At 45.9% G+C, this 14,278-nt stretch overlaps 1 non-coding gene across 1 annotated transcript; it reads left to right on the forward strand.

The window, feature by feature from the left end:
- Positions 1-12,481: 12,481 nt before the first annotated feature.
- Positions 12,482-12,554, forward strand: TRNAR-CCU (transfer RNA arginine (anticodon CCU)). Its single transcript has one exon. It is a non-coding gene; the product is annotated as a tRNA-Arg (tRNA).
- Positions 12,555-14,278: the final 1,724 nt, after the last annotated feature.

Consider the following 14,278-nt stretch of genomic DNA (forward strand, 5'->3'; position numbering starts at 1 on the left):
CCACATCTGGTTCATTGACATTTACTTCTGGGAACCATTTCAATCAGATTAATCCGTTTATCTAAATAATCTTCCACTCACTTCACAACATCAGAACTCACCAATACATTTTCTACCGATGCTTCCAACCTTCCTTTTTGTAGACTGAGGTGCAGGATTCATTATCACCTGGAGTTCTGCAAACTGGACATTATCAGAGTGTAAGGGAGGTGAAATAAGAGCTATCCCATCAGAGTTTGAGGAAAGGGAAAAAAAGTGGGGCAGGTGGAGATGTCCATCCATCTCTGATATGACTGCTGGAGAGTGTGGCTTAGATGCGCAGTAACAAATATGCCTTGTATTAGGACTGGTAGCTTATGCTGCAGCAACAACCCAAGAGTGGCAGAGAGAAACAAAGAGTTATTTCTGGTCCACATCACATGTCCACTTTGGGCCAGCTGAAGCTCTGCTCCATGTCAGCTTCACTCAGGAGCACAGGAGTTGGAAAACTGCCAATCCTGGTGGCAGAGAGGGAAATGGTAGTATGGCAAGCCCCACACCAACTCTCAGAGCTTCCACCCAGACGCGACCACATCACCTCTGCTCACGTTTCATTGGCCTCATGTGAGCTCCATTACCACGGGCCCCCAGCCCTGAGCCCCGGAGCTGGAGAGAGGTGTTCCCCTAGAGCGGGCATCACTGCAAAAGCCACAGGCTTTGTCCCACTGCCTTGTCTGCCCAAGAGCAAAGCCACACCTATGCTCTCCACAAACAGATGGAGCCCAAAGAGAGTGGACAATAGGGCATAAACTCCTTAACTCTCCAGTCAGGTGAGAAGCGACCAGCAGAAACAAGTCACAACAGGACGTTTGCAAAATAGGTCTTCCACTTATTGTCTACTGCAGTTTTAAATTCTTGGTTCACTCTTGAGCTCTCTTCTTCAAGTTCCCCACCTTCTTCTCAGATTGCTTTCCCGTCATTCTAGATTGCTTCATCCTCCTCCTATAAGAACTGTGAATCCCACCCTACTGCTGGATGCCTGGCTACCTGAGCAGATAATCCAACCCTTGAGTTATAACAGGAAAACGCAGTGCTTAGTTCAGTCTGAGAAAAGTCTGTCTGTGACTTGCCACCAGGGGTTTCCGATGGAAACACTCACTGAGCAAGTGGATGAATGAAGAGACACCATCGAAAGCCCAGTACAGCAGGCACTTCCATGTGAATTTCAGTGTGAGTTTCCCACCTTCAGCATCTTTGCCAGTTCTCCTCCCCCTCCCACGGCAGTATCTTTCATTTGAGCTCTTTCTTTATCCAAATCCCAACAGGTCTTCCCATGTCAATCAAGCTCAGGCCCTACCTCCCCTAGACACATTCCCACATTGACCTACAGTGATGGTGACCCATAGTGATACTCTGTCTACACAACTTGGAGCTCCGGTAACAGAACTGGAGGTGGCAGAACCAGGGATTGAACCTCTGTACTCTGCCTCCAGAGCCCAGGCACCTGACCTCTACACTAAAGAACAGATGGGACAAGAAGTGGAGAACTAGGGCCTTCTGAAATCAATCACATAGGGCATGCCTTGAGCCAGACAGACTTGGGTTCAAGTTCTTGCTTTCCTGCTTACTAGAGGTTTTATTTTAAACAAGTTACTTCACCTTTCTGGGCCTTAGTTCCCTCAGCTGTGAGATGGAATAAGGAAGATTAATATATAACATATCTGATAACTGTAGACTTGCAATCAATGTTAGGTATGAATTGTTCCCATGTTCTCGCTTCCTCTAAAACCAGAATCTTTATATCAATCAGACTGCACCCCGTCTGTTCACTCTTCACTCTGTTCTCTGGCTTGCAAACACAGAGAAAGGTAAGAAAAGTATCTGATAAAGGAGTTTCCAGGCTGGCCTAGCAGTGAATAGACCACAGATACCTCTGTGTGGCACTGGTACCCAGGAGCACTAAGGCCCCCCTGAGACCAGAGTCCACTGACCTCAACTGAGAGTCAAGATGTGGTTGAGCAGAAAATGCAGTTCCCTGGGTATTTATTGTTACTCCTCCTTAACAGCCTTCCTTTTCTTCCCCTCTTTAGCCCTTTATCAGATATTTCAAATTTATTCATAGGTCCCAAGTTCAATGATGAGCTACACATAGTAAAGCAAACCAGTATCTCCTCTACATAAGGACATTCTATATAAAATGACAGAGATGTGGCATAGTTGCAAAGTGGGCTGAGCTGGTTAAACTCACTTTTACAAAAAGAGGAACTCTCTTCCCTGGGGTGTCACCGCCAACAATACTGCAGGCAGTCTAACAGCTTCGTGTGAATAGCTGTGTCTGGATTGCAAGTCCTGGCCTTCTCTGGTGGAAATACTGGTTTGGGCTTGCTGGTCCTTCAGCAGGAGAGCTGTGTGGTCAGATGTGGTCTGGAGAGAATCTACCTGGATTTGACTCCCACACTTGCTGCCTAAATAGCTTTCCTGGTGGCTCACACTGTAAATAATCTGCCTGCAATGCAGGAGAGCCGGGTTCAATCCCTGGGTCAGAAAGATCCCCTGGAGGAGGGCATGGCAACCCACTCCAGTATTCTTGCCTGGAGAATGCCATGGGCAGAGGAGGCTTACAAGCTATAATCCATGGGGTTACACAGAGTCGGACATGACTGATGAGACTTAGCATGCTGACCCAGGGTGGATGGGGGCAGGGAGCTGATATAGAGGAGCGGCAGTGACAGACACACCGAGAAGTGAGATGGGAAGCTGACCGTGAACCCCATGACTGGGCAGTTTCCAAGGAACATACGACAGACTTCCACATATTCACCGAGCACTTCTTGAGGGCAAAACCCCAGTGTGGAGGGCAAAACTCCACAAATCCTAGTGATATAGATGTTGCAGTCAGAATCTCAGTGGGCCACTGGGTGATCTGGAGCATATTATTTAACCCTTCAAAGGCTCCACACCTGAGCTTTAAAACACGCTGAAGAGGTTAACAGGACGAAGTCCTACCCGGCACAGAGCAGGCACTTAAACAAGGCTGTCCTTAAACAAGGCACTTAAACTTGCCTGTCTGTCCAGTGGTTAAGACTTCACCTTCCAATGCAGCGGGTGTGGGTTTGATCCCTAGTCAGGGAGCTAAGAACTCACATGCCTCATAGCCAAAACACCAAAACATTTAAAAAAAAAAAAAAGGAAGCAATATTGTAACAAATTCAATAAAGATTTGAATTTAAATAAACAAAACAAAAGCAAAAAATAACCAAGGCTGGTTTCTTTCTGGTCCTCTAAAAGAACCGAGAAGCAGGAGAGGCTGCTGTAATCTTCCTCTCCACTGGCGTCCAGTTAGACACTGAGAGAAAAGACACGAAACGCACTTCCTGTAGCTGTGCAGCCAAGGACTGCCTGGCCCCTGGTGTCAGCAAGCAGACTGGGAACGGCCCTGATGGAGCGTCTGTCGGCCCTGCAACATCCAGTGAGTGCATATTTACTGAGCACCTACTATGCGCCAGGTGCTGGTTAAAGCAGAGCCACTGCCAGCCCCCAAAGTGCTTTGTGCAGATTAGAAAAGGTGGCCCTTTGTGGCAGATACAGACCCATCAGCACACAGTTTGGCAAGCGAGAAGACTCTTTGTGTCAAGAAAAAGAGTGCCCCTTCATTTGAGTGGACACAGCCCATGCTGGGCTCATGCCTCGGCAGGCAGTGAGTGGCTTTAGGCCCTGAGGACCTCCCTCATCCGGGCAGCCTCGCCCTGCATCTGTGCCCCACCAGGCACAGCATCCCCAAAGTCATGCATTTCTCTTAATGTGCTCTGTTGAAGGGCTTCTCTTTTATTTTCTCCTTTTAGACATGGGAAAATATCCTTTCTTTTATGAAATGATGCTAATAGTAGATGGCAGTTGTTTGTTTTATCTCTTTTGTGAACTGTTCTTAGCAAAATAAAGTTGGCAACTTTATGTCAGTACTTCTGTTTTGGACATTTTTTTGACCCGTAAAATTCAAAACTTTAGGAATTATTGTGGGAGGTGTTGTGTGGTGAGAAGCCCTTCTGTTCAAGCAGAAGAAAAGCCCCTGCAAGACCCCACAGACCTGGGCAGGTACTCTGTTGCCATCAGGGTCTCTGAGCTTCAATGGTCTGCATGCCACTGCATTTCAGAATCACTGGGTTGCTATGGTTATCACCAGAGCTCTGTAATTACCTTGGAAGTTGCTATCTTTGAGACTTATGAGGTCCGTGCCATATAGATATTCAAAAAAGAAAGGTTTTTGTGTCTGAGAAGTATACATGCTGACAATAAATGGCATTGCTTGAACACGGCTGCACACACACACACACATGAAAATACTCATACACACAGGAGAATCATCATCTCTTGCAAGGTTTGGTGGTTAGATTTGTGGACTTCACATGAGGTTCACACAGTTATAGGAAAGCAGGTCTTGGCTCCAGTGATAAATCTGGACTTTCTCTCTTAGCCAGGATTCTCTGGCTCCAAACAAAAAACTGGTGGTCTCAGTTAAACTAGAGTGTATTGGCTCACCTCATTGAGAAATGACTGTTTGTGTCAGGTACGGCTTGATCCAGGGGCTCAGGATCAGGATTTGCCAGGTGGTTCAGTGGTAAAGAATCCACCTGCCAATGCAGGAGACACAGGAGGCGCAGGTTCGATCACTGGGTCGAAAAGATCCCCTAGAGGAGGAAATGGCAACCCACTCCAGTATTCTTGCCTGGAAAATCCCATGGACAGTGGGCTTCAGTTCGTGGGGTTGCAAAAGAGCTGGACACGACTCTTGGGGGGGTTGGACACGACTGAGTCACTGAGCAAACAGAGCACCACCCCCGGGCAATCTGCTTGCTCTTGTGAGTTCCCCTGGGAAGGCCTCACCACGTGGTCAGCTCGCTGCCAAATTTCGAGCCTTGGATTGACCGGAGGGGTAGCGGGGGAGGTTGTGGGGGGGTGGGCGGGGGGAAGAGAGCTTATCTCCTCCACAGTTCAAACAAACAAAAGGTCTGCACCTTGGTCTCAGCCTGCCTTAGATCATAACATAAGCCTATCTCTGAACCTATCACTGTGCCTGGGGACAGGCCCAAAGCTGGAGCAGGACTGTGGGGAAGCATACATTCTCTAGAACAGGGATCCCCAACCTCCGGGCCACGGACCAGTACCTCCTGTCAGATCAGCAGCAGCATTAGATTAGAAATAAAGTACACAATAAATGTAATGTGCTTGAATCATTCCCAAACCATGCCCCACCCTCTAGTCTGTAGAAAAATCACCTTCCATGAAACCAGTCCCTAGAGCTGTAGACTGCTGCTCTAGAACAAAGTCAGGGTCAAGGGATGCAGCCAGCCAAACTTATTTTCTCTCCCCAAAGGAGAGGGATCTAAGAAGTTAGTGGAGAGAGGCATCACCTGGGCTGCTTATTCCCCTTTCGCCTCCCCTCACCACCCTTGCTCTGCTTGATCCGCACTCTGTGTTCCGAGATGCAGTCTCTGCAAGGCTTCCTCCCAGGCCCCTTGCCTCGGGCCATTGATTGGATCAGACGGAGCAGAAGCACAGCAGATCTGAGGAGGCGGGGAAGAAAGAAGTGGGTGTTTTTTCCCTGCCCCCTCCCTGCTCTAGTACCTCCCAAGGCCCCATTCTCACACCACCTCCTCTCTCCCTACCCTCCAGCCTTTGAGGCAGTAACAGCTTCCTGCTGCTGTGATCTTGATACCTCAATGCTCCTGTCTGTTCCACTGATGCTGCCCACTTATCTGCACATTGTCCCTTAAAATCTTTTAATCTAAACTGGGAGTCAGTGAACTTTGGCCCACAAGCCAATAACCACCCCCTCGCTTTTTGTAAAGACAGTTTTACTGGCCCACGGTCACACCCACCGCCCATCCTTTAGGTGTTGTCTGTGGCCAGTTGTGACAGAGACTGTAGGCGGCCTGAAAAGCCCAAAATACTTACTTTCTGGCCCATCACAGAAAAAAATTGCTGATCCCTGGATAAACCAGCTCTGATGGCTTTTGCTTCCTGCTGGGCCCCTTTCTATTTTATCTCCTCATAAAATTTCAGAAGAGAAGGCTACTTTTACTGTAAGATTTGTACACAACTTTTGAGAAGAAACTAATATACAAGATCAACACTGCTGGTTCAAGGGGAAACCACACAGGGGATAGAAAGGTGTAGTGACCCTTTTTTAAAAAAACTTACTTGGTTGTGCAGGCTTTTAGTTGCAGTGATCCAGTTCCCTGACCAGGGATAGGACCCAGGCCCCCTGCACTGGAGCACTAGCGAAGTCCCTATAGTGATCTTTTTATACAGTGAATCCTGCTCTCTCCCAGCCCTTGAGCTGAGGGGTCTCAGGGCAGAGAATGCCCCCCGTCCTGCACCCCTAGCCACTGCTCACTTCAGACAGCACACCTGGGTGCTCCGACTTCATCAGAGAATGCCAGTGAACGGGAAAATCAATATGTAAAGAACCAAACCGAAATGCCGGATGAAAAAGATGAACATTGCTAGGTTTAGAAAATAAAAATGTTCTAAACAGATAAACAGTAAGCAAAGTGCTTTGATTTGTACTGTTTTCCAGTCCATAAAACCCTAATATCCACCGACATTTCATTAAGAGCTTCCATGCCCGCTGTGGCTTGAACAGATTGCTGCAAACATGTTATTTGAGCCACAGACCCAATCTTTTGCAATGTTTTACATGGGTGCTAAATGGGGGAGAAGTCTGATCTGTCATGAACAGAACTCTACTTTAGGGGAAAAGTAAATGCTGGAGTTAAATGAATAATATCTATCATTTTGCAATGTGATTTTTCCAGTCAATCAAAAAAAAAAAAAAAGTAGGCAATGAACATTTATTGGAGAAACAAAAAATGGCAATGAACACATGCAACCAGATCCTCCTTCAGCTTTCAGAAACAGGGAGGATTTGTGATTTGAATAATTTCCAGTGAAATAAATATTCAATTTATGTTGGAAATGGTTCATTTGGTCTCTTAGCCTTTTGCAATCCCCAAACCTAATAATACTCCAGTTTATGAAATCCCCTACTAATATAGCAACGCCTTTTCATTTATTGTTACACTCACTCCTGAAGTGGCCGTACTGCTAGCTTTCTGAACCATCAGCCAAAATCAAAGGTGCTACACAGAGCTCTTTTCCTTGATGATTTCCATTTTGTGGCTGCAAGAAAGAGGAAAAAAATCCTAAACAATAAATTAGCGACCCTGAAGTGGATTTTGGGCTGCGAAGCTGAGAAGACTTGGACAGATTATTAAATCACTCCCTGATCCTCAGTTTCTTTATCTGTAAAATGGAACCAACACTCCCTCCCTGCCCCCACCACCCAGATTCTTGTACCTTCATCCATTCCCATTTGTTGAATATTTACTAAGCACCTTTTATGTGTCAGGAGGGTGCTGGGAGAAGAGGAAGATGCGATCCCTGGAAGGTGCCTCTTGAAGTTCACATACTGAGGAAAGAACTACCAGGGACAATGTGTTGTGGCAAGCTCTAGGACAGCAATAGCAACAGTTCTTTGAAAGCACCCAGGAGGTACTGGTGGCCAGAAAGAGCCAAGAGGAAGGGATGGCTAAATGTATTCTGAAGAATGAATCAGAGGGGAGGGGTACAACGGAAGATGTCATCACAAAGGAGAAGAGACTTCTCAGGATTACCAACAGTGTTTTCGCATGGCCATACCCCAGGCTTTAAGGTGGGAGAGGTGAGAGCCCTGGGAAGCAGGGAGACCTAAGCAAAACCCACATTCCAAGGACCTCCCAGCTTTGCTGAGGATTCGGACTTTTCCCTTGAAGGCGGTGGGGAGCTCACTGCAGTGTTTCTGTTGCGGGACATGGCCTGATTCAACGTGTTTCAGGAAGTCCATCCTCATCACCACTAGCAAGCAGGTGGAGAAGGAGTCAGAGGGGAGACGGAGGCAGGGAGGCCCTTCAGCAGCGAGAGGTGCAGTGGCTGAAGTGGGATAGAGGCGGTGGGGATGCGAGAGAAGAGGTGGATGTGGGAGGCGTGAAGTTGATGGGACAGCTTGATAGACTGCGGAGAAAAGGGAAGGAAAATGTCAGGGAGGACTTGGAGGTTCCAGCTTGGACAAAAGAGCAGATGCTGGTTGCATTCACCGAGAGAGCGTGCATGTGAAGCTGGTGCTCGGCACAAGGCAAATTAAAGTGTAGGTGCTCAGTAAGTGTGTCTCAAAGCAGAAACTTTATTCTCCTAGCTTCATTCTCCCCTCTCTTCTGTCACCCCACCCCCCAATGCGCGCGCGCACACACACACACACACACACACTGCCCGCACCCACTCTAGCTCGTCCTGCACATCACTGCCTGGTAAATCTTCTTAAAACACCAATTTGCCTGTCAGATTTAAATGGCTCATTTAAATGGCTCAGGATTTCCCCAGGCACCACTCAAAGCCCCCCCCTGCTCAGCCTCCCTAATCCAGCTCCCCTATCAAGTCAGCCCTGTTTCCTCTCTGCCTCAGTCCGGCCACGCAGACAGCAGCCCCATGACCTGCCGGCCTCCAGGCCTTTATTCAGGCCATGCTTTGCTCCCGGAGTACTGGCCTTTCCTTCATCCTGCCACTGGAAATTAAAATCAGAGAGTCACAGTGGAGACTGTGATAAAAGAAAGCAATTCCCTCTGTACCCCTGTTACTTCTGTTAATTCAACACAGGCTTAATTCTTTGACATCTAGGCAACACAGAGAGGCTATGACTGAGTTTCAAGAGAAGAGACACAAGATGTAAGTTTATCTAATAAACCGGCTAATAAAATGTCTTGTTACATCCTTCTAGCACATTCCAAACTCTCCAAGTCCTTTTGATTTTGAAATGCATTTTTAAAGCATGAGTGGATTGTGATTGTCAAGGAAAAAAAAAGTCGTTTTCTTTCAGGCCTTAAGCTATAAAAACTGCTATTCCTGTTCTGTCTCCAAATGAGCCCACTTTAGGATGTCCTGCTGGGAAATGAAGGCAATTGCTTGATGCTTAGGAATTACCAAAGATTTACTTGAAAGTGCTACCTCACACTCAGTAGGCAATAAGCCTAAATGAAAAGGAAAACAATTAGCCCAAATGTGCCAACTTCAACAGTGTTGATTGGTCGGTTGGTTGATTTTGAAAGCCCATTTTTATTTCTGGAATCAAAAGTTGCAAAAACAAACAACAAACAACAAAAACTCCGGTTGTGACAGTCCATGGATGAGAAGTCCCTGGGGCAAGCACAGGCAGGGTTACTTTGAAGGCCACCCACGTTTGGGTCTGAGCCCCTCCCAGGGGCCAAGGAAGCTAGAGGGCCACCTGGAACAACAGAGACTCATGTCCTGTTGTCTGTCCAGCAGGCTTTCCCACTGGGACATAACAGTCCTCCTGCCCCAATCCAGCCGCACTCCCTTTCCAGCCCCCAGGGCAGTGTTTCTCAAACAGTGGTTCAAGAACCACCTGCAGCTGCATCCAAATCACCTGGACTCTTAAAACATGGGGGTGGCTGCTCCCTATACCCCCTTCCTGAGACCACATCCCTCAAAGTGGGTTCATTCATCACCACCACCAGTACAGCCAGATTAGCAAGGCTTCTCTCCCTCCCAGCCCATTGGCATTTTCCTTTCATTGTTCTCCTTAGCCTCCTAAAAGTCCCTGGTCTATTGTTCAGTTCTAAACTTTCCTGCAATTCCATTCTGTTGCCCCAGTAAATTTACTCTCCACCCACCTGAATAACTTTATCATATTTCTTCTGCTGCTGCTGCTGCTGCTGCTAAGTCGCTTCAGTCATATCCAACTCTGTGCAACTCCATAGATGGCAGCCCACCAGGCTCCTCCGTCCCTGAGATTCTCCAGGCAAGAACACTGGAGTGGCTTGCCATTTCCTTCTCCGATGCATACAAGTGAATAGTGAAAGTGAAGTCACTCAGTCGTGTCTGACTCTTAGCGACCCCATGGACTGTAGCCTACCAGGTTCCTCCGTCCATGGGATTCTCCAGGCAAGAATACTGGAGTGGGTTGCCATTTCCTTCTCCACATATCTCTCCTATTCTATTCTCTTCCAAATACAATTTCCTGATTATCAATCCCATCACTTTGTAGCATTTGACTTTTCTCCTAATCTCTGAAAATTTAGAGGCTCTCCATTGAGAATTCCTTGCTCCTTGGAGAAAAAGCTATTTCAAACCTAGACAGAATATTAAAAATCAGAAACATCACTTTTCTGACAGAGGTCTATATGGTCAAAGGTATGGTTTTTCCAGTAGTCATGTACAGATGCGAGAGTTGGACCATAAAGAAGGCTGAGTGCTGAAGAACAGATGTCGTCAAACTGTGGTGCTGGAGAAGACTCTTGAGAGTCCCTTGAACTGCAAGGAGATCCAACCAGTCAATCCTAAAGGAAATCAATCCTGAATAGTCATTGGAAGGACTGATGCTGAAGCTGAAGTTACAATACTTCGGCTACCTGATGTGAAGAGCCAGCTCATTGGAAAAGACCTTCATGCTGGGAAAGATTGAGGGCAGAAGGAGAAGGGGGTGACAGAGGATGAGGTGGTTGGATGACATCACCGATTCAATGGACTTGAATCTGAGCAAACTCCAGAAGATACTGAAGGACAGGGAAGCCTGGTGTGCTCCAGTCTATGGGGTCACAAAGAATTGGACACGACTGAGCGACTGAACAACAACAATGAGATTTCCCTCCTCCTCTAGGTTCAACCCCCTCCCCCACCCACCCTCACAATCCTCTCTCCACTGGACCCATCCCTCACCTTGACCTGGATCCGGGATCCCAGCTCACCCTCCTTCTCAGAACTTCTGCAGTGCCGTAGGCCTCCTCTCCCCTATATGTCCAGTCTTGCACTCTCAACCCAGTCCTTCCCTCTGGCTCTTTTTTCCTTCCATTGTAGAGTATCACGGGAGTGGGGAATTCTCTCCAATATCCTAGGAGAAGTATGCATCAGTAGGACATATTTTAAACTCAGTTACCACAACTGAATGTTAACTTGTTATCTATAAATACTTACTAGAATGAAGAATATGTTTCAGAACAGTTTTTAAAACTTTTGATCATAGAAAATTTCAAATATATTAAGAAACAGAGAAGCTATACAGGGTCACGAGTCAGAAATGACTGAGCCAGCGTGCAAGGGCAACTTAAAACTTATATATTTATGTATATATATGTATATGTTTCAGGTATACAGCATTGTGATTTGACATCTGTATGCACTGCGGAGTGATCACCATGACAAGTCTAGCTGCCGTCTGCCACCATACGATTGGCCCACCTTACCCATTTCACAGCCTCCCCCCCACAACCAACTTCCCGTCTTGTATCCACTAATCTGTTCTCTGTGTCCAACTTTGTTTTTATTTTCATTTTGCTCATTCATTTTTTTAGATCCCACATCTGAGTGAAAACATAAGGTATTTGTCTTTGTCTGATTTATTTCACTTAGCATAATACCTTCAAGATCCATCCATACTGTTGCAAAATGCAGGATTTCATTCTTTTTTATGGCTAAGTAGCATCCCATTGAGCACAGGAGAAGGGGATGACAGAGGATGAGATGGTTGGATGGCATCACCGACACAATGAACATGGGCTTGGGTGGACTCCAGGAATTGGTGATGGACAGGGAGGTCTGGCGTTCTGCGGTTCATGGGGTCGCAAAGAGTTGGACACAACTGAGTGACTGAACTGAATTGAACTGAGCATCCCATTGTGTGTGTGTGTGTTAGATACTATCAGAAAAACTCTGCCTTGTCTCATTTCCTCTTCCAACTACCATCCTTTGTATCTCTTCCCCACCCATAGCCAAAGTTCTCCAGAAAGCAGTCCTCTATGCTTTCTTAATTTCTTCAGTTTCTGCCCACTCTTAACCCATTTAGGTCTGGTCTTGTTTCTGCACTGTAGCTCCTAGAAATAATAGTGACTTCCATACCACCAAATCAAGCAGACATTTTATTTCAACTCCATCTTATTCTAGTATAAAATTTAGTAGCTTGAAACAATAATTTATTTTTTCTTCCTTGTGATTCTCTTAATTGACTGGGATAAGCCGGGAAGGTCTTACTTGGGTTGTCTCAAAGGGCTGGTGTAATCTTGACACTAAGGCGACTCATACCTTCCATGTTTGGTACCCAGGTTGGAACAGCTGCCACAGCTGGGAGGTGGCCAGGCATCATCTCTCTCTCTCCATGTGGCATTCCCATAGGCAGTTTAGCCTTCTTCACAGCATGATGGTCTAAGGGTAAACAGACTTTTTACATGGTGGCTGGCATCCCTCTGAGCAAGCATTTCAGGAGACCAAGGTTGACACTGCAAGCTTCATATGACCTATCCTCAAAAGTCACAAATTCTATTAGTTGAACAAACCCAGGCCTCATTCAGGGTGGGAGGGTACTACACGAAGTGTGAATTTCAGGAGGCATAATTCATTTGAGGGCCATCTTTGGAGACTGACTGTCCTACTTGACTTTCCAACAACTATCAGAGGGACTTCCCTGGTGGTCCAGTGGCTAAGACTCTGTACTCCTAATGCAGGGGGTCTGGGTTTGATTCCTGGTCAGGGAACTAGATCCCACATGGCACAGTTAAAGACTCTGCACGCTGCATCAAAGACTGAAGATCATGTTTGAAACAACTAATGCCTGGCACAGCCAAATAAATGAATTTTTTAAATTATCAAAGCCCTTGTGAACCATCCACTTTTTGAAACACTGTCTCCTTGCTTCCATAACACCATTTTTCTGTTCTGTTTCTACTTCTCTGACGAGAGAGGGGTTTCTAGGTTTCCTCTGGTCCAGTCCTCCAGGCCTAGCTCTAAGTCTACTCTCTCCTATATCCCTTCTCTCCTATATCTCTTTAATCTCTTCTCAAATTAAATTAAGTCACTTAATCCAGATCTACTATTTCAAATAATTCCTAAAATACATAAGACTAAAATATTAATCATTCCAGCCCAAACTTGTCCTCTGAATAGCATACCCCACCTCTCAAAACCTCCTCTTGAAGATCCCAAAGGTATCCAATTTAGCATATCTAATCTGAACTTAGAATAGACCACTGCCCTCAAACGGGGCCTCTTCCAGAATTCTCCAGCTCCCTGGAGGATAACTCACCTGGCACACAGTGGAGCTGCCCTAGTTGTCTCAGTTGTGACCATCCTAAAGGGATTGATAACCAGCCAGTCCCAGACACATGAGCAAGTCAAAATGAGGAGGACGCTCAGCCAACCACAGCTGGCCGAAGAGGCAGAAGCGAGACCAGCAGAGAGCAGCCAAGCCAGCCCAGACCAGCTGAACTCCTGTGAACTGGTACAATAAACAGATGTTTATTTTTGTATGTCACTGAGATTTTGTGGTTTTCTCACTACATAGCATTATTTTGTCAATGGATATCTGATACACTACAGCTCAGACATTCAACAATTGAAGACAAGTACAATGTCATGCAACCTTTAAGAATGCTGTGTAGATGTACAGTCATCCCTCAGCATCAGTGAGGGGACTGGTTCCCAAATCCCCGGGGGTGTAATAATCAGAGAATACTCAAGTCCTTTGTATAAAACAGAGTGTTATTGTTGTTGTTTAGTTGCTTAGTTGTGTCTGACTCCTTTGTGACCTCATGGACTGTAGCCCGCCAGGCTCCTTCTGTCCATGGGATTTCCCAGGCAAGAATACTGGAGTGGGTTACCATTTCTTTCTCCAGAGGATCTTCCTGACCCAGGGTTCGAACCTATGTCTCCTGCATTGGCAGGCAGATTCTTTACAATGAGCCACCAAGGACGCCCCATAAAATGTAGTAGTATTTGCATATAATCTATGCATATCCTCTCTAGGTTACTTATAATAAGTAATACAATGAAAATGTTGTGTAGATACTTGCTGGCACATGGCAAATTCAGCTTTTGCGTTTTCGAACTTTTTGAAAAAAAATGTTTTTTAAGTATTTTTCGATCTATTGGTTGAATCTGTGGACACAGAACCTACAGATTGGAAGCGCTGACTGTAAACGGACTTGAAGTGTTCACAACAAACTGATAAACTGCAGAAGGAGGAGAAGATTGAAAAACAATGTGTATAATATGACAGCATTTTCCTAAAACATGCATTTCTATATTTGCATATGAAAATGTCAGGTCTAATATACAACAAGATCTCTGGGTGATAAGACTTGCTGTAATTTTCATTTTATGTCACTCATATAATTGTTCAAAAGGGAGAAAAAAATCTTTGCTGTATAGTACATTTGGTTTAGCTATCCTTTGGCTTGTTGGTAAAAATCCTGAATATTTT

This window comes from Capricornis sumatraensis, chromosome 16 (assembly GCF_032405125.1).
Source record: "Capricornis sumatraensis isolate serow.1 chromosome 16, serow.2, whole genome shotgun sequence".
NCBI lineage: Eukaryota > Metazoa > Chordata > Mammalia > Artiodactyla > Bovidae > Capricornis > Capricornis sumatraensis.